We start from the raw sequence: 6,064 nt of genomic DNA, 5'->3' as shown, positions 1-6,064 counted from the left end.
TCAGACAATTGGGTATAAATATATGTATGTATACGCATGTGTACATGTATACACATTTATGTGTATATATACTGTATATTTATTTTATCAACTTGTCCTACGATTTTAACACTTTGACACCATAGTTTAGAGACCCAACAAGAAACAAAAAAATAAGTGATTCATGAAATAATAAAAATAGAAAAAAATAGAAGGAAAGTATATAACTTAAATACAATAAAAAATAAGTGATTAATAAAATAGAATACAATTTTACAACTTAATTGCAATAAAATAATTATACTAATTCCCATGAAATTACCAGTCAGTTGGTCCAGATATGTCTTTAACAACATAAATCAAATGACACTGAACACATTTTCACACATCACAGTATGAAAAGCATAATTAATATAATAATTAACGATGGCTGAATTCCATTTAGCTGCTTCAGTTTCAGGATCCTGATGTTGTTCATGATCGCTCACTGTCACACTGTCATGCTTCCTGGGAATAGAATAGAGTCATTGTTAATGTTATAACACCTGTGCTTTTCCTGCTATGACGTCAGATACAATAAATCCCTTGTTCCTTGTTCAATGAGCTATCCTCCCACCAGATTTCATTCAAAACTGTTATGTTTTTGAGATATGCTGCCGACGAATAGATAAAGAAACTGGACCAAAACTGTCACCTCCTCGGAAGAGGTATAATATTAAATTAAATAAAGATTAGGGACTACAAAGATGTGTGTGTCTTTATACTGAAATATCTCCTTTATCTTTTCATTCCCCGTGTTTTATATTTCCTCCCTCGTCTTTCTGGTCAGCTCTTTCCGAATGAATCATCCGAAAAGGCCTGCTGAGCTCGCTAGACGACATCTGCACCTTTATGAACAAACAAACCGCTTCTACATTTTAATATTCCTTCAGCTGCACGTCTCCTCATATTACTCTTCTGGGTTCTTTGTCTTTCTGGTTTTTCCTCAGGTTACAGTTACCACTTCAATCACTCGCAAAGGGTGTACATATATATATATAGTGAGCTCACAGGGACACATTATATGCATGTATTTTAGGAAGTTTTTACACAATTTTCCAGCAATACGTTGGTATGTTTTAGATTGAATACAACTTAAATGTTACAGATAAATCCATGACACACACCTGATGATACCAGTTCTTGTTATTATTCCCAATAAAACCAGTTAACTAAACTGAGGTAAACTATATTCCTGGTTAAAATAACACACGTTAATGGGACACTTAAAGGTCCCATATTATAAAAAAGTGAGATTTTCATGTTTTTTTATTATAAAGCAGGCTTAAGTTCTGTATAAATACTGTGAAAGTATCGAAACACTCAATCCACAGGGAAACACACACAGCCTGTATTCAGAAACTCTGCATTTGAAACAAGCTGTCAGGATTTCTGCCCATTTGTGATGTCACAAATATACAATATTTAGACCCTTAACACAATTTTATACGTAAACCTTCTAAATGTGTCCCAGTTTATTCCTGGTTGCAGTGTATGTGAATGTCATCAGCTGACAGGAAGTACACATGGACCCAAGCTGTTGCCTAGCAACGCAATTCTGTTGCAATTCCGTCGCAATTCCGTCAAAATGCGCTAAAACAGAGCGTTTCAGACAGAGGGGTAAATACAGGCATATTCAGGCAGACAGTATGAGGAAAATAAAGTTTTTTTAAACATTACAGCATGTAAACATGTTCTAGTAGAAACACAAAATACAACCTGAAAATGAGCACGATATGGGACCTTTAAGGCAGAGTTTGTTGCTTCATTTCCTCACTTTTTATCAATTTAAAAACATCAACTGACCTTTCTTTAAATTTTTGAAAGAGTAAAGTGACCAACCTGCTGTTGAAGTAACTGTATTATAACATAATGAAAGAACAAAAAGCATCAAAATGAAGATCTTGCTTGTGTACGACAATAGAAGTGGCCTGTATGTGAGATAGGGAGGTAACATCGTGGTGGTAATAAGTAGGTGTCTTTGGCAGCAGGAGCCGTTAAACAAGTGCCAAGTTGGCTGACTGCTCCGTCCCATATGACAGGAGGACCCATGTTGCGGTGAAAGGGGTCTCGCTGGCTTCAGACCCCAAATATAATCTGAGCTCTCTATTTATCCTCCTTTGGCAACCTGAAACAATGCAGGGCATGCATTATTGCTTCTATTATTAGCCCTTTGTACAGTTATTTATACATGGACACAGCTGATCAAAGCCTATTCAGATTGGATTCACAGCTACTCCGGTTTCACTCGTGATAGAGGGTAAAAGAACGAGCAGCCCCGGCCATCAGAGGAGACTAAAGTTTGGTGTTTTTTTTTTTAAATTCAGGATAAAAAAATGTGATTATTTTCAATATACTGGTCTTGTTTTATGTCTTTCTGATATTTAGTGGCCAAATGATTTAAAATGTCAGTGTTTAAAAGGCAAAATTTATACTTTTAAAGAACAAAAAGAAAACCATAAGAGGCAAATGTGTTAAATTGGATTGTATACAATAAAATTGACATGACAAACATCACTTCATCGCTGTCCAGTGAAAGCTATGTCTCTCCAAATTTGGTGATTTTAGATTTTTCAGATAAATTGAGGGACCCGTTATACAGAGGTGGAAATAACCACATTAATTCACGTACTGTACTCACTTTACACTACTTTATACGTCTACTACCGCTATATTTCAGAGGGAAATATTGTACTTTTTACTCCACTACATTAATCTGACAGCTGTAGTTACTAGGATGTCATGTTACCAGAAATTTAGTAGTCGATACCAATACTAGTGAAATTCCTCGATTCTCGATAGAACAAAACAATGAACTAGGGCTGTAACGTTAACGCGATCTTTCAGAGGTTGTAGCGGGCTCAGTCTTAAAGCTAAAGTAAAGATACTGGTATCATATGAAACTAGAAAATCTAATGAATCCATCGGTACCAACCAATGTCATACTAGCTTGTCGCAAAGGAGGTTAAATAACGCTCCAAACTTGCGCTAAATTTTGGCGAGGAAAAACTGTCATGTCCATTTTCAAAGGGGTCCCTTGACCTCTGACCTCCAGATATGTGAATGTAAATGAGTTCTATGGGTACCCACGAGTCTCCCCTTTACAGACATGCCCACTTTATGATAATCACATGCAGTTTGGGGCAAGTCATAGTCAAGTCAGCACACTGACACACTGACAGCTGTTGTTGCCTGTTGGGCTGCAGTTTGCCATGTTATGATTTGAGCATATTGTTTTATGCTAAATGCAGTACCTGTGAGGGTTTCTGGACAATATCTGTCATTGTTTTGTGTCGTTAATTGATTTCCAATAATAAATATATACATACATTTACATAAAACAAGTATAGTTGTCCACTCCCGTGTTGATAAGAGTATTAAATGCTTGACAAATCTCCCTTTAAGGTAGGTTTTTTGCAGAAGAAGTACTTTTATTTTTGATACTTATAGTATTTTGCTGATAATGCTTCTGAGTATTTATTTAGGAATGATTTTGAATGCAGGACTTGTACTTGTAATGGAGTATTTGTAGATTGCTGTACAACCATAACTTCAGTAATAGTTTTAGATATTGTTATACATTAGTAATGGTAGAATTGTGAGGTGTGTGAAGCGTCTGTTGGGAGTTCAAACAGCGTCTGCAGCAGGACCTGAGCGGTTATGTAAATTCAACCAGTTCTGCCTGTGTGGCTGGTTTCATTCAACCAAATGTTTGTCAAGCCGACACTACGATATTCTCTCTAACTGGCGTCAACGTTTTTACATCTAATAAAGGGGCTTTCTGTTCAGCACAGACAGAGTGAATTAATAGCTACGTCAAAGAAGACATGAGGGATTACCAAGAACCATCGACGCTGTGAAAAGGATTAGATAAGGGGTCGTGTTTTGATCAGGAGTTTGCATGATGACACAGTTACTGATGATGATCAGCAACAATTCAGATGCTAACAGGTTTCCTGGAAATCATGCTGGTTCTTAGAAACACTCAGTGCTAACTCAACCGTGGATGAAACCTTGAAACAACATTTATATACTAATAATGTGCTTTTCTAAATAAGTCTTGAGAGAAATGCAGCATGAATTATGTTCACTGGCAACATCGTAGAAGAGAGGAAGGGATGTATTTGTGTAGAGTAAGCTAAGTGTTTGGGCAACAAAAACACTGGTAAAGATTAAGGACAGATCAGAGTTTTGGATTAATTTTAATAAAGTAAACACATCCTGTTTTGTGCTTTAAGTCACTTTTGATTTTCTCAATATTGGACGTAATAGTCCTTAAGATTTTCATTTAAATAAATGTCTGTTAAACCTGCCAACTGCGTGTGCGGTCAAGCCGGTCTTCGCTCTCATCTTCGTGGTCAAATCAGGCCAACGCTACGACTGTAGAGCACCCAGATACTGACATTTATGTTAAATGGATGGAGATGACCATGGATGTATAAAGAAAACGGAGCTGACGGGAGAGCTAGAGACGGACTTGGAGAAGTTAGAGGAAGTATACACGTCCGGTTTTCAAAATAAAGTGTTAACAAAGAGAACTGTATGTACAAAATACATATATGGAAATAAGATTGATTGGATTATATTCACCAGAAGTATAAAACATTACATGTCCCTTATAAATTAAAAAGAAAATACCACTAATTTGTGAGGGAAATGTCTTTAATCTTTTCTTTGACTGATATATTTGACTTCATCAGGACATCTCTGACTACATACATGCTGAAAATCAAACATTTAAATGTATTAATTTAGATATTTTCCAAAGTAAAAGTCCCTAGAAGTGTATGATTCAACTTTTTCTCATGGTCTAGTGTTAAAAAAGTTAACAAAAATCACAATAAATCATAATATTGAACCGCAATACATATCAAATCTGCACCTAAGTATCGTGATGGTATGAAATGTTCTCCTTTGAAATATCAGTGAGGTAATATATTATCCTGTATTTATACATTTCAGCGCGAGAAAACATTTGTTTTTGATTATTTTATGCTTGTTTCCTTTTTGTGCTGCTTGCTGTAAAAGATGCCAAAGTGACATTAGTACCAGTAATCTCTCGGTTCTGGTGTCACAGGGAAGTGGGAGCAGGTGGATGTTAAAATGATAAAAGGTTTACAGATGTATATAAGCCTTATTTTATTTCATTTTGAATGCTCAACAGGATGAGAAACCTCATTTTACAACCATTTTTGCGAGATCTTGAACCGGATTGAGCCGACTATCTTCCTTTTCTATAAATGTCAGCCGATGGAAAACATGACAGAGTGCGTCTTTGTGTGTGTGTGTGTTTAGAGATCACACACATGATATGTGATAATGTCAAACTTTGATGTTAAACACAGTCAAGTGGTTTCACCTTTTTTTTTTTACTCGGCATGGAAAATATGACTGATGGTGTTGCGGTATTCGCTGGCCCAGATGAAAGACCTAAAACCACTTCCTGTCTGCAGCGAGGTGCAGACGCAAAGTCACATTTAGAGCAGCACAGGAAGATCTCGACCTTATGTAACCTTGGAAACCAGTTGTCATACATGCATTCATTTAGCGAAGCCCCCTGGGGGACGGCGTTTGACTTACAAATTAGGCCCATTTACTAATTGCTGTGTTTTATGTTTTTAATATGCAAAAGACCCCCTCCGCTCTCAGTATTTCATCCCATCTGGCCATTAACTTCATTTCTTATTCAATGCTGAGGATTTGAAAAATGGACAAATGTTGCTGCTGATGGTGTCTAAGAGGGAATGGCACAGATGGGCCTACTGCAGACTCAACAGCTTGTAAAGCAACATGTCCAGCGATGGCAGGGAGGGACGCTGCCAAAGATTCAACAGCCTGTCGACCTATGCCCTTTTTACTTTCTGCATATTTATCAGCCTCCAGCCCGCTAGTCTGTAACACAACACACAGCTTCAAATGTGTCTAACCTCTCCAAACTTGCTGGGCTGCTCTCTCTGCCATTTTTAAATCATTTTCATTAGCTTCATTAGGCAATTTAATTGAATGAGCGAGACCTTAACCGAGGACTGACACAGCTCTCCAGAAT

At 37.0% G+C, this 6,064-nt stretch overlaps 1 long non-coding RNA gene across 2 annotated transcripts in view; it reads left to right on the top strand.

Annotated features, from left to right (window-relative positions):
* The window catches only part of LOC141755936 (uncharacterized), a 117,592-nt gene that overhangs the window by 87,865 nt on the left and 23,663 nt on the right, over positions 1–6,064 (top strand). The gene's annotated exons all lie outside the window — the stretch shown is intronic.

This window comes from Sebastes fasciatus, chromosome 18, assembly GCF_043250625.1.
Source record: "Sebastes fasciatus isolate fSebFas1 chromosome 18, fSebFas1.pri, whole genome shotgun sequence".
Taxonomy (NCBI): Eukaryota; Metazoa; Chordata; class Actinopteri; order Perciformes; family Sebastidae; genus Sebastes; species Sebastes fasciatus.
Note: the sequence above shows the minus strand (reverse complement) of the source record. Positions and strands in the feature narration are given on the sequence as shown.